The sequence below is a fragment of the Uranotaenia lowii genome, chromosome 2, assembly GCF_029784155.1.
Source record: "Uranotaenia lowii strain MFRU-FL chromosome 2, ASM2978415v1, whole genome shotgun sequence".
NCBI lineage: Eukaryota > Metazoa > Arthropoda > Insecta > Diptera > Culicidae > Uranotaenia > Uranotaenia lowii.
Window position 1 is genome coordinate 253,471,261 of NC_073692.1, and position 15,262 is coordinate 253,486,522.

Below are 15,262 nucleotides of genomic sequence, written 5' to 3' on the forward strand. Positions count from 1 at the left end.
GATTTTTTCTGGTCGGGGGTCGTGCGAAAAAACTTGAATTTTTTGAATCACGCAAAATTTTCAACTTGAAAATTTTTCGGGAAAATATAATTTTTTTCGAATTTTTCTGGTCGGGGGTCGTGCGAAAAAACTTGAATTTTTTGAATCACGCAAAATTTTCAACTTGAAAATTTTTCGGGAAAAAATCATTTTTTTCGATTTTTTCTGGTCGGGGGTCGTGCGAAAAAACTTGAATTTTTTGAATCACGCAAAATTTTCAACTTGATAATTTTTCGGGAAAAAATCATTTTTTTCGATTTTTTCTGGTCGGGGGTCGTGCGAAAAAACTTGAATTTTTTGAATCACGCAAAATTTTCAACTTGAAAATTTTTCGGGAAAAAATCATTTTTTTCGATTTTTTCTGGTCGGGGGTCGTGCGAAAAAACTTGAATTTTTTGAATCACGCAAAATTTTCAACTTGAAAATTTGTCGGGAAAAAATCATTTTTTTCGATTTTTTCTGGTCGGGGGTCGTGCGAAAAAACTTGAATTTTTTTAATCACGCAAAATTTTCAACTTGAAAATTTTTCGGGAAAAAATCATTTTTTTCGATTTTTTCTGGTCGGGGGTCGTGCGAAAAAACTTGAATTTTTTGAATCACGCAAAATTTTCAACTTGAAAATTTTTCGGGAAAAAATCATTTTTTTCGATTTTTTCTCGTCGGGGGTCGTGCGAAAAAACTTGAATTTTTTGAAGCACGCAAAATTTTCAACTTGAAAATTTTTCGGGAAAAAATCATTTTTTTCGATTTTTTCTGGTCGGGGGTCGTGCGAAAAAACTTTAATTTTTTGAATCACGCAAAATTTTCAACTTGAAAATTTTTCGGAAAAAAATCATTTTTTTCGATTTTTTCTGGTCGGGGGTCGTGCGAAAAAACTTGAATTTTTTGAATCACGCAAAATTTTCAACTTGAAAATTTTTCGGGAAAAAATCATTTTTTTCGATTTTTTCTGGTCGAGGGTCGTGCGAAAAAACTTGAATTTTTTGAATCACGCAAAATTTTCAACTTGAAAATTTTTCGGGAAAAAATCATTTTTTTCGATTTTTTCTGGTCGGGGGTCGTGCGAAAAAACTTGAATTTTTTGAATCACGCAAAATTTTCAACTTGAAAATTTTTCGGGAAAAAATCATTTTTTTCGATTTTTTCTGGTCGGGGGTCGTGCGAAAAAACTTGAATTTTTTGAATCACGAAAAATTTTCAACTTGAAAATTTTTCGGGAAAAAATCTTTTTTTTCGATTTTTTCTGGTGGGGGTCGTGCGAAAAAACTTGAATTTTTTGAATCACGCAAAATTTTCAACTTGAAAATTTTTCGGAAAAAAATCATTTTTTTCGATTTTTTCTGGTCGGGGGTTATGCGAAAAAACTTGAATTTTTTGAATCACGCAAAATTTTCAACTTGAAAATTTTTCGGGAAAAAATAATTTTTTTCGATTGTTTCTGGTCGGGGGTCGTGCGAAAAAACTTGAATTTTTTGAATCACGCAAAATTTTCAACTTTAAAATTTTTCGGGAAAAAATCATTTTTTTCGATTTTTTCTGGTCGGGGGTCGTGCGAAAAAACTTGAATTTTTTGAATCACGCAAAATTTTCAACTTGAAAATTTTTCGGGAAAAAATCATTTTTTTCGATTTTTTCTGGTCGGGGGTCGTGCGAAAAAACTTGAATTTTTTGAATCACGCAAAATTTTCAACTTGAAAATTTTTCGGGAAAATATAATTTTTTTCGAATTTTTCTGGTCGGGGGTCGTGCGAAAAAACTTGAATTTTTTTAATCACGCAAAATTTTCAGCTTGAAAATTTTTCGGGAAAAAATCATTTTTTTCGATTTTTTCTGGTCGGGGTCGTGCGAAAAAACTTGAATTTTTTGAATCACGCAAAATTTTCAACTTGAAAATTTTTCGGGAAAAAATCATTTTTTTCGATTTTTTCTGGTCGGGGGTCGTGCGAAAAAACTTGAATTTTTTGAATCACGCAAAATTTTCAACTTGAAAATTTTTCGGGAAAAAATCATTTTTTTCGATTTTTTCTGGTCGGGGGTCGTGCGAAAAAACTTGAATTTTTTGAATCACGCAATATTTTCAACTTGAAAATTTTTCGGGAAAAAATCATTTTTTTCGATTTTTTCTGGTCGGGGGTCGTGCGAAAAAACTTGAATTTTTTGAATCACGCAAAATTTTCAACTTGAAAATTTTTCGGGAAAAAATCATTTTTTTCGATTTTTTCTGGTCGGGGGTCGTGCGAAAAAAAATTAATTTTTTTTAATCACGCAAAATTTTCAACTTGAAAATTTTTTGGGAAAAAATCATTTTTTTCGATTTTTTCTGGTCGGGGGTCGTGCGAAAAAACTTGAATTTTTTGAATCACGCAAAATTTTCAACATGAAATTTTTTTGGGAAAAAAATCATTTTTTCTGGTCGGGGGTCGTGCGAAAAACCTTGAATTTTTTTAATCACGCAAAATTTTCAACTTGAAAATTTTTCGGGAAAAAATCATTTTTTTAGATTTTTTCTGGTCGGGGGTCGTGCGAAAAAACTAGAATTTTTTGAATCACGAAAAATTTCAACTCGAAAACTTTTCGGGAAAAAATCATTTTTTTTCGATTTTTCTGGTCAGGGGTCGGGCGAAAAACCTTGAACTTTTTGAATCACGCAAAATTTTCAACTTGAAAATTTTTCGGGAATAAATCATTTTTTTCGATTTTTTCTGGTCGGGGGTCGTGCGAAAAACCTAGAATTTTTTGTATCACGTAAAATTTTCAATTCGAAAATTTTTCGGAGAAAAATCATTTTGTTCGATTTTTCTGGTCGGGGTCGCGTGAAAACCTTGATTTTTTTTAATCACGCAAAAATATTATCATGAAAATTTTTCGGCAAAAAATCATTTTTTTTCCATTTTTTCTGGTCGGGGTCGCGTGTAAAAACCTTGAACTTTTTGAATCACGCAAAATTTTCAACTTGAAAATTTTTCGGGAAAAATCATTTTTTTCGATTTTTTCTGGTCAGGGGTCGTGCGAAAAACCTTGAATTTTTTTGAATCATGCAAAATTTTCAACTTGAAAATTTTTCGGCAAAAAATAATTTTTTTTCGATTTTTTCTGGTCGGGGATCGTGCGAAAAACGCAAAATTTTCAACTTGAAAATTTTTCGGGAAAAAATAATTGTTTCTCAATTTTTTCTGGTTGGAAGTCGCGTGAAAAACCTTAATCTTTTTGAATCATGCAAAATTTTCAACTTGAAAATTTTTCGGCAAAAAATTATTTTTTTCGATTTTTTCTGGTCGGGGGTCTCGTGAAACACCTTGAATTTTTTGAATCACGCAAAATTTTCAACTTGAAAAATTTTCGGGAAAAAATCATTTTTTTCGATTTTTTCTGGTCGGGGGTCGTGCGAAATATCTTGAATTTTTGAATCATGCAAAATTTTCAACTTGAAAATTTTTCGGGAAAAAATCTTTTTTTTTTTTTCTAGTCGGGGGTCGTGCGAAAAACCTTGAATTTATTGAATCACGCAAAATTTTCAACATGAAATTTTTTTGGGAAAAAAATCATTTTTTCTGGTCGGAGGTCGTGCGAAAAACCTTGAATTTTTTGAATCACGCAAAATTTTCAACTTGAAAATTTTTCGGGAAAAAATCATTTTTTTAGATTTTTTCTGGTCGGGGGTCGTGCGAAAAAACTTGAATTTTTTGAATCACGCAAAATTTTCAACTTGAAAATTTTTCGGGAAAAAATCATTTTTTTCGATTTTTTCTGGTCGGGGGTCGTGCGAAAAAACTTGAATTTTTTGAATCACGCAAAATTTTCAACTTGAAAATTTTTCGGGAAAAAATCATTTTTTTCGATTTTTTCTGGTCGGGGGTCGTGCGAAAAAACTTGAATTTTTTGAATCACGCAAAATTTTCAACTTGAAAATTTTTCGGGAAAAAATCATTTCTTTCGATTTTTTCTGTTCGGGGGTCGTGCGAAAAAACTTGAAATTTTTGAATCACGCAAAATTTTCAACTTGAAAATTTTTCGGGAAAAAATCATTTTTTTCGATTTTTTCTGGTCGGGGGTCGTGCGAAAAAACTTGAATTTTTTTAATCACGCAAAATTTTCAACTTGAAAATTTTTCGGGAAAAAATCATTTTTTTCGATTTTTCTGGTCGGGGGTCGTGCGAAAAAACTTGAATTTTTTGAATCACGCAAAATTTTCAACTTGAAAATTTTTCGGGAAAAAATCATTTTTTTCTTTTTTTTTTCTGGTCGGGGGTCGTGCGAAAAAACTTGAATTTTTTGAATCACGCAAAATTTTCAACTTGAAAATTTTTCGGGAAAAAATCATTTTTTTCGATTTTTTCTGGTCGGGGGTCGTGCGAAAAAACTTGAATTTTTTGAATCACGCAAAATTTTCAACTTGAAAATTTTTCGGGAAAAAATCATTTTTTTCGATTTTTTCTGGTCGGGGGTCGTGCGAAAAAAAATTAATTTTTTTTAATCACGCAAAATTTTCAACTTGAAAATTTTTCGGGAAAAAATCATTTTTTTCGATTTTTTCTGGTCGGGGGTCGTGCGAAAAAACTTGAATTTTTTGAATCACGCAAAATTTTCAACTTGAAAATTTTTCGGGAAAAAATCATTTTTTTCGATTTTTTCTGGTCGGGGGTCGTGCGAAAAAACTTGAATTTTTTGAATCACGCAAAATTTTCAACTTGAAAATTTTTCGGGAAAAAATCATTTTTTTCGATTTTTTCTGGTCGGGGGTCGTGCGAAAAAACTTGAATTTTTTGAATCACGCAAAATTTTCAACTTGAAAATTTTTCGGGAAAAAATCATTTTTTTCGATTTTTTCTGGTCGGGGGTCGTGCGAAAAAACTTGAATTTTTTGAATCACGCAAAATTTTCAACTTGAAAATTTTTCGGGAAAAAATCATTTTTTTCTTTTTTTTTTCTGGTCGGGGGTCGTGCGAAAAAACTAGAATTTTTTGAATCACGCAAAATTTTCAACTTGAAAATTTTTCGGGAAAAAATCATTTTTTTCGATTTTTTCTGGTCGGGGGTCGTGCGAAAAAACTTGAATTTTTTGAATCACGCAAAATTTTCAACTTGAAAATTTTTCGGGAAAAAATCATTTTTTTCGATTTTTTCTGGTCGGGGGTCGTGCGAAAAAACTTGAATTTTTTGAATCACGCAAAATTTTCAACTTGAAAATTTTTCGGGAAAAAATCATTTTTTTCGATTTTTTCTGGTCGGGGGTCGTGCGAAAAAACTTGAATTTTTTGAATCACGCAAAATTTTCAACTTGAAAATTTTTCGGGAAAAAATCATTTTTTCGATTTTTTCTGGTCGGGGGTCGTGCGAAAAAACTTGAATTTTTTGAATCACGCAAAATTTTCAACTTGAAAATTTTTCGGGAAAAAATCATTTTTTTCGATTTTTTCTGGTCGGGGGTCGTGCGAAAAAACTTGAATTTTTTGAATCACGCAAAATTTTCAACTTGAAAATTTTTCGGGAAAAAATCATTTCTTTCGATTTTTTCTGTTCGGGGGTCGTGCGAAAAAACTTGAAATTTTTGAATCACGCAAAATTTTCAACTTGAAAATTTTTCGGGAAAAAATCATTTTTTTCGATTTTTTCTGGTCGGGGGTCGTGCGAAAAAACTTGAATTTTTTTAATCACGCAAAATTTTCAACTTGAAAATTTTTCGGGAAAAAATCATTTTTTTCGATTTTTCTGGTCGGGGGTCGTGCGAAAAAACTTGAATTTTTTGAATCACGCAAAATTTTCAACTTGAAAATTTTTCGGGAAAAAATCATTTTTTCCTTTTTTTTTTCTGGTCGGGGGTCGTGCGAAAAAACTTGAATTTTTTGAATCACGCAAAATTTTCAACTTGAAAATTTTTCGGGAAAAAATCATTTTTTTCGATTTTTTCTGGTCGGGGGTCGTGCGAAAAAACTTGAATTTTTTGAATCACGCAAAATTTTCAACTTGAAAATTTTTCGGGAAAAAATCATTTTTTTCGATTTTTTCTGGTCGGGGGTCGTGCGAAAAAAAATTAATTTTTTTTAATCACGCAAAATTTTCAACTTGAAAATTTTTCGGGAAAAAATCATTTTTTTCGATTTTTTCTGGTCGGGGGTCGTGCGAAAAAACTTGAATTTTTTGAATCACGCAAAATTTTCAACTTGAAAATTTTTCGGGAAAAAATCATTTTTTTCGATTTTTTCTGGTCGGGGGTCGTGCGAAAAAACTTGAATTTTTTGAATCACGCAAAATTTTCAACTTAAAAATTTTTCGGGAAAAAATAATTTTTTTCGATTTTTTCTGGTCGGGGGTCGTGCGAAAAAACTTGAATTTTTTGAATCACGCAAAATTTTCAACTTGAAAATTTTTCGGGAAAAAATCATTTTTTTCTTTTTTTTTTCTGGTCGGGGGTCGTGCGAAAAAACTTGAATTTTTTTAATCACGCAAAATTTTCAACTTGAAAATTTTTCGGGAAAAAATCATTTTTTTCGATTTTTTCTGGTCGGGGGTCGTGCGAAAAAACTTGAATTTTTTGAATCACGCAAAATTTTCAACTTGAAAATTTTTCGGGAAAAAATCATTTTTTTCGATTTTTTCTGGTCGGGGGTCGTGCGAAAAAACTTGAATTTTTTGAATCACGCAAAATTTTCAACTTGAAAATTTTTCGGGAAAAAATCATTTTTTTCGATTTTTTCTGGTCGGGGGTCGTGCGAAAAAACTTGAATTTTTTGAATCACGCAAAATTTTCAACTTGAAAATTTTTCGGGAAAAAATCATTTTTTTCGATTTTTTCTGGTCGGGGGTCGTGCGAAAAAACTTGAATTTTTTGAATCACGCAAAATTTTCAACTTGAAAATTTTTCGGGAAAAAATCATTTTTTTCGATTTTTTCTGGTCGGGGGTCGTGCGAAAAAACTTGAATTTTTTGAATCACGCAAAATTTTCAACTTGAAAATTTTTCGGGAAAAAATCATTTCTTTCGATTTTTTCTGTTCGGGGGTCGTGCGAAAAAACTTGAAATTTTTGAATCACGCAAAATTTTCAACTTGAAAATTTTTCGGGAAAAAATCATTTTTTTCGATTTTTTCTGGTCGGGGGTCGTGCGAAAAAACTTGAATTTTTTTAATCACGCAAAATTTTCAACTTGAAAATTTTTCGGGAAAAAATCATTTTTTTCGATTTTTCTGGTCGGGGGTCGTGCGAAAAAACTTGAATTTTTTGAATCACGCAAAATTTTCAACTTGAAAATTTTTCGGGAAAAAATCATTTTTTTCTTTTTTTTTCTGGTCGGGGGTCGTGCGAAAAAACTTGAATTTTTTGAATCACGCAAAATTTTCAACTTGAAAATTTTTCGGGAAAAAATCATTTTTTTCGATTTTTTCTGGTCGGGGGTCGTGCGAAAAAACTTGAATTTTTTGAATCACGCAAAATTTTCAACTTGAAAATTTTTCGGGAAAAAATCATTTTTTTCGATTTTTTCTGGTCGGGGGTCGTGCGAAAAAAAATTAATTTTTTTTAATCACGCAAAATTTTCAACTTGAAAATTTTTCGGGAAAAAATCATTTTTTTCGATTTTTTCTGGTCGGGGGTCGTGCGAAAAAACTTGAATTTTTTGAATCACGCAAAATTTTCAACTTGAAAATTTTTCGGGAAAAAATCATTTTTTTCGATTTTTTCTGGTCGGGGGTCGTGCGAAAAAACTTGAATTTTTTGAATCACGCAAAATTTTCAACTTGAAAATTTTTCGGGAAAAAATCATTTTTTTCGATTTTTTCTGGTCGGGGGTCGTGCGAAAAAACTTGAATTTTTTGAATCACGCAAAATTTTCAACTTGATAATTTTTCGGGAAAAAATCATTTTTTTCGATTTTTTCTGGTCGGGGGTCGTGCGAAAAAACTTGAATTTTTTGAATCACGCAAAATTTTCAACTTGAAAATTTTTCGGGAAAAAATCATTTTTTTCGATTTTTTCTGGTCGGGGGTCGTGCGAAAAAACTTGAATTTTTTGAATCACGCAAAATTTTCAACTTGAAAATTTGTCGGGAAAAAATCATTTTTTTCGATTTTTTCTGGTCGGGGGTCGTGCGAAAAAACTTGAATTTTTTTAATCACGCAAAATTTTCAACTTGAAAATTTTTCGGGAAAAAATCATTTTTTTCGATTTTTTCTGGTCGGGGGTCGTGCGAAAAAACTTGAATTTTTTGAATCACGCAAAATTTTCAACTTGAAAATTTTTCGGGAAAAAATCATTTTTTTCGATTTTTTCTCGTCGGGGGTCGTGCGAAAAAACTTGAATTTTTTGAAGCACGCAAAATTTTCAACTTGAAAATTTTTCGGGAAAAAATCATTTTTTTCGATTTTTTCTGGTCGGGGGTCGTGCGAAAAAACTTTAATTTTTTGAATCACGCAAAATTTTCAACTTGAAAATTTTTCGGAAAAAAATCATTTTTTTCGATTTTTTCTGGTCGGGGGTCGTGCGAAAAAACTTGAATTTTTTGAATCACGCAAAATTTTCAACTTGAAAATTTTTCGGGAAAAAATCATTTTTTTCGATTTTTTCTGGTCGAGGGTCGTGCGAAAAAACTTGAATTTTTTGAATCACGCAAAATTTTCAACTTGAAAATTTTTCGGGAAAAAATCATTTTTTTCGATTTTTTCTGGTCGGGGGTCGTGCGAAAAAACTTGAATTTTTTGAATCACGCAAAATTTTCAACTTGAAAATTTTTCGGGAAAAAATCATTTTTTTCGATTTTTTCTGGTCGGGGGTCGTGCGAAAAAACTTGAATTTTTTGAATCACGAAAAATTTTCAACTTGAAAATTTTTCGGGAAAAAATCTTTTTTTTCGATTTTTTCTGGTGGGGGTCGTGCGAAAAAACTTGAATTTTTTGAATCACGCAAAATTTTCAACTTGAAAATTTTTCGGAAAAAAATCATTTTTTTCGATTTTTTCTGGTCGGGGGTTATGCGAAAAAACTTGAATTTTTTGAATCACGCAAAATTTTCAACTTGAAAATTTTTCGGGAAAAAATAATTTTTTTCGATTGTTTCTGGTCGGGGGTCGTGCGAAAAAACTTGAATTTTTTGAATCACGCAAAATTTTCAACTTTAAAATTTTTCGGGAAAAAATCATTTTTTTCGATTTTTTCTGGTCGGGGGTCGTGCGAAAAAACTTGAATTTTTTGAATCACGCAAAATTTTCAACTTGAAAATTTTTCGGGAAAAAATCATTTTTTTCGATTTTTTCTGGTCGGGGGTCGTGCGAAAAAACTTGAATTTTTTGAATCACGCAAAATTTTCAACTTGAAAATTTTTCGGGAAAATATAATTTTTTTCGAATTTTTCTGGTCGGGGGTCGTGCGAAAAAACTTGAATTTTTTGAATCACGCAAAATTTTCAACTTGAAAATTTTTCGGGAAAAAATCATTTTTTTCGATTTTTTCTGGTCGGGGGTCGTGCGAAAAAACTTGAATTTTTTGAATCACGCAAAATTTTCAACTTGATAATTTTTCGGGAAAAAATCATTTTTTTCGATTTTTTCTGGTCGGGGGTCGTGCGAAAAAACTTGAATTTTTTGAATCACGCAAAATTTTCAACTTGAAAATTTTTCGGGAAAAAATCATTTTTTTCGATTTTTTCTGGTCGGGGGTCGTGCGAAAAAACTTGAATTTTTTGAATCACGCAAAATTTTCAACTTGAAAATTTGTCGGGAAAAAATCATTTTTTTCGATTTTTTCTGGTCGGGGGTCGTGCGAAAAAACTTGAATTTTTTTAATCACGCAAAATTTTCAACTTGAAAATTTTTCGGGAAAAAATCATTTTTTTCGATTTTTTCTGGTCGGGGGTCGTGCGAAAAAACTTGAATTTTTTGAATCACGCAAAATTTTCAACTTGAAAATTTTTCGGGAAAAAATCATTTTTTTCGATTTTTTCTCGTCGGGGGTCGTGCGAAAAAACTTGAATTTTTTGAAGCACGCAAAATTTTCAACTTGAAAATTTTTCGGGAAAAAATCATTTTTTTCGATTTTTTCTGGTCGGGGGTCGTGCGAAAAAACTTTAATTTTTTGAATCACGCAAAATTTTCAACTTGAAAATTTTTCGGAAAAAAATCATTTTTTTCGATTTTTTCTGGTCGGGGGTCGTGCGAAAAAACTTGAATTTTTTGAATCACGCAAAATTTTCAACTTGAAAATTTTTCGGGAAAAAATCATTTTTTTCGATTTTTTCTGGTCGAGGGTCGTGCGAAAAAACTTGAATTTTTTGAATCACGCAAAATTTTCAACTTGAAAATTTTTCGGGAAAAAATCATTTTTTTCGATTTTTTCTGGTCGGGGGTCGTGCGAAAAAACTTGAATTTTTTGAATCACGCAAAATTTTCAACTTGAAAATTTTTCGGGAAAAAATCATTTTTTTCGATTTTTTCTGGTCGGGGGTCGTGCGAAAAAACTTGAATTTTTTGAATCACGAAAAATTTTCAACTTGAAAATTTTTCGGGAAAAAATCTTTTTTTTCGATTTTTTCTGGTGGGGGTCGTGCGAAAAAACTTGAATTTTTTGAATCACGCAAAATTTTCAACTTGAAAATTTTTCGGAAAAAAATCATTTTTTTCGATTTTTTCTGGTCGGGGGTTATGCGAAAAAACTTGAATTTTTTGAATCACGCAAAATTTTCAACTTGAAAATTTTTCGGGAAAAAATAATTTTTTTCGATTGTTTCTGGTCGGGGGTCGTGCGAAAAAACTTGAATTTTTTGAATCACGCAAAATTTTCAACTTTAAAATTTTTCGGGAAAAAATCATTTTTTTCGATTTTTTCTGGTCGGGGGTCGTGCGAAAAAACTTGAATTTTTTGAATCACGCAAAATTTTCAACTTGAAAATTTTTCGGGAAAAAATCATTTTTTTCGATTTTTTCTGGTCGGGGGTCGTGCGAAAAAACTTGAATTTTTTGAATCACGCAAAATTTTCAACTTGAAAATTTTTCGGGAAAATATAATTTTTTTCGAATTTTTCTGGTCGGGGGTCGTGCGAAAAAACTTGAATTTTTTTAATCACGCAAAATTTTCAGCTTGAAAATTTTTCGGGAAAAAATCATTTTTTTCGATTTTTTCTGGTCGGGGTCGTGCGAAAAAACTTGAATTTTTTGAATCACGCAAAATTTTCAACTTGAAAATTTTTCGGGAAAAAATCATTTTTTTCGATTTTTTCTGGTCGGGGGTCGTGCGAAAAAACTTGAATTTTTTGAATCACGCAAAATTTTCAACTTGAAAATTTTTCGGGAAAAAATCATTTTTTTCGATTTTTTCTGGTCGGGGGTCGTGCGAAAAAACTTGAATTTTTTGAATCACGCAATATTTTCAACTTGAAAATTTTTCGGGAAAAAATCATTTTTTTCGATTTTTTCTGGTCGGGGGTCGTGCGAAAAAACTTGAATTTTTTGAATCACGCAAAATTTTCAACTTGAAAATTTTTCGGGAAAAAATCATTTTTTTCGATTTTTTCTGGTCGGGGGTCGTGCGAAAAAAAATTAATTTTTTTTAATCACGCAAAATTTTCAACTTGAAAATTTTTTGGGAAAAAATCATTTTTTTCGATTTTTTCTGGTCGGGGGTCGTGCGAAAAAACTTGAATTTTTTGAATCACGCAAAATTTTCAACATGAAATTTTTTTGGGAAAAAAATCATTTTTTCTGGTCGGGGGTCGTGCGAAAAACCTTGAATTTTTTTAATCACGCAAAATTTTCAACTTGAAAATTTTTCGGGAAAAAATCATTTTTTTAGATTTTTTCTGGTCGGGGGTCGTGCGAAAAAACTAGAATTTTTTGAATCACGAAAAATTTCAACTCGAAAACTTTTCGGGAAAAAATCATTTTTTTTCGATTTTTCTGGTCAGGGGTCGGGCGAAAAACCTTGAACTTTTTGAATCACGCAAAATTTTCAACTTGAAAATTTTTCGGGAATAAATCATTTTTTTCGATTTTTTCTGGTCGGGGGTCGTGCGAAAAACCTAGAATTTTTTGTATCACGTAAAATTTTCAATTCGAAAATTTTTCGGAGAAAAATCATTTTGTTCGATTTTTCTGGTCGGGGTCGCGTGAAAACCTTGATTTTTTTTAATCACGCAAAAATATTATCATGAAAATTTTTCGGCAAAAAATCATTTTTTTTCCATTTTTTCTGGTCGGGGTCGCGTGTAAAAACCTTGAACTTTTTGAATCACGCAAAATTTTCAACTTGAAAATTTTTCGGGAAAAATCATTTTTTTCGATTTTTTCTGGTCAGGGGTCGTGCGAAAAACCTTGAATTTTTTTGAATCATGCAAAATTTTCAACTTGAAAATTTTTCGGCAAAAAATAATTTTTTTTCGATTTTTTCTGGTCGGGGATCGTGCGAAAAACGCAAAATTTTCAACTTGAAAATTTTTCGGGAAAAAATAATTGTTTCTCAATTTTTTCTGGTTGGAAGTCGCGTGAAAAACCTTAATCTTTTTGAATCATGCAAAATTTTCAACTTGAAAATTTTTCGGCAAAAAATTATTTTTTTCGATTTTTTCTGGTCGGGGGTCTCGTGAAACACCTTGAATTTTTTGAATCACGCAAAATTTTCAACTTGAAAAATTTTCGGGAAAAAATCATTTTTTTCGATTTTTTCTGGTCGGGGGTCGTGCGAAATATCTTGAATTTTTGAATCATGCAAAATTTTCAACTTGAAAATTTTTCGGGAAAAAATCTTTTTTTTTTTTTCTAGTCGGGGGTCGTGCGAAAAACCTTGAATTTATTGAATCACGCAAAATTTTCAACATGAAATTTTTTTGGGAAAAAAATCATTTTTTCTGGTCGGAGGTCGTGCGAAAAACCTTGAATTTTTTGAATCACGCAAAATTTTCAACTTGAAAATTTTTCGGGAAAAAATCATTTTTTTAGATTTTTTCTGGTCGGGGGTCGTGCGAAAAAACTAGAATTTTTTGAATCACGAAAAATTTCAACTCGAAAACTTTTCGGGAAAAATCATTTTTTTTTTCGATTTTTCTGGTCAGGGGTCGGGCGAAAAACCTTGAACTTTTTGAATCACGCAAAATTTTCAACTTGAAAATTTTTCGGGAATAAATCATTTTTTTCGATTTTTTCTGGTCGGGGGTCGTGCGAAAAACCTAGAATTTTTTGTATCACGTAAAATTTTCAATTCGAAAATTTTTCGGGAAAAAATCATTTTGTTCGATTTTTCTGGTCGGGGTCGCGTGAAAACCTTGATTTTTTTTAATCACGCAAAAATATTATCATGAAAATTTTTCGGCAAAAAATCATTTTTTTTTTTCCATTTTTTCTGGTCGGGGTCGCGTGTTAAAACCTTGAACTTTTTGAATCACGCAAAATTTTCAACTTGAAAATTTTTCGGGAAAAATCATTTTTTTCGATTTTTTCTGGTCAGGGGTCGTGCGAAAAACCTTGAATTTTTTTGAATCATGCAAAATTTTTAACTTGAAAATTTTTCGGCAAAAAATAATTTTTTTTCGATTTTTTCTGGTCGGGGATCGTGCGAAAAACGCAAAATTTTCAACTTGAAAATTTTTCGGGAAAAAATAATTGTTTCTCAATTTTTTCTGGTTGGAAGTCGCGTGAAAAACCTTAATCTTTTTGAATCACGCAAAATTTTCAACTTGAAAATTTTTCGGGAAAAATCATTTTTTTCGATTTTTTCTGGTCAGGGGTCGTGCGAAAAACCTTGAATTTTTTTGAATCATGCAAAATTTTTAACTTGAAAATTTTTCGGCAAAAAATAATTTTTTTTCGATTTTTTCTGGTCGGGGGTCGTGCGAAATATCTTGAATTTTTGAATCATGCAAAATTTTCAACTTGAAAATTTTTCGGGAAAAAATCATTTTTTTCGATTTTTTCTGGGCGGGGGTCGTGCGAAAAACCTTAAATTTTTTGAATCACGCAAAGTTTTCAACTTGAAAATTTTTCGTCAAAAAATCATTTTTTTCGATTTTTTCTGGTCGGGGGTCGCGTAAAAAACCTTAAATTTTGCATATTTAAAAAAATTCAAGATTTTTCACGTGACCCGACCAGAAAAAACAAAAAAAAAAAGATTTATTGCCAATAAATTTTCTAGTTTAAAATTTTGCGTTATTCAAGAAATTTAATGTTTTTCACGCGACTGCCGACAAGAAAAAATCGAAAAAAAATTTTTTTTGCCGAAAAGTTTGAAATTTTGCGTAATTTAAAAAAATTAAGGTTTTCACTCCACCCCTGACTAAAAAAAATCGAAAGTTTAAAATTTTGCGTGATTAAAAAAATTCAAGGATTTTCACCTGACCCCAACCAGAAAAATTTAAAAAAAATGATTTTTTGCCAAAAAAAATTTCAAGTTCAAAATTTTGCGTGATTAAAAAAATTCAAGGTTTTACGCGTTCGCTCGCACTGCAATTCTTCCTCTTTTGGGGCGAACCAGAGTGCCTCCAGTAGGGTGGGTGCATACTGAGGAAAAGTAGGCAAGGGGTACTAAAAGTTTCTCATTGGTGGGGGGTGGAGACGGTGCGCTTTTTGACAGCGAATTGTTCGCCTACCATGCCTACGATTACGATTGCCTGTCACAAGGGTCACAAGATGGACGATTCCGTGCATTGGTATAAGAACACACCTAGCTTTACCCGCCTTGGGGCGAACCACGCACGGCCTTCTTTTGTGTGGTGGTAGTTACAACTTTATCTGTATCTATCACTGCAAGGTAGAAGGCCCCTTAGGAACATAGATAATATGTGATGAAAAGTTTTTCAAATTAAAATTACCCTTCCGCTCATTTTCAACTTCATTCATCTTATTCTTATCTTCTATCCGTCTGTAATCTTTCAATTCTTAAATATTCTTTCTCAAAGAATATAATATTCCACCGATATAGCCGATATAATAATTATCAAGGAATAGTCGAGATAGTACAGTAACAAACTAGAACATTTTCATTAGTCGTACTCTGAATTCTGACCACGACCACGAAACAAGTTGTAATAAATATCATCAGACGGTCATTCTCTTGTTTCACTTATAGAAGAATACAACATTCTTTTGGCGACGAGGATTTTCAAGAACCTCCGAAAGCAACCCATCTCCAATTCCTGAAACCTTCAAGCAACAACCGATTCAATATGACCGACAAGGCTTTTCGAGACGCGATTATCCAGCTCACCGAACTGATCACAAACCAGCAGCAGCAGATTGCAGATCTCCAACGGAC

The 15,262-nt window shown here is 31.6% G+C and overlaps 1 protein-coding gene across 1 annotated transcript in view; it reads right to left on the bottom strand.

The window, feature by feature from the left end:
- Positions 1-15,262, bottom strand: part of LOC129744705 (60S ribosomal protein L11) — a 259,877-nt gene that overhangs the window by 60,588 nt on the left and 184,027 nt on the right. The gene's annotated exons all lie outside the window — the stretch shown is intronic.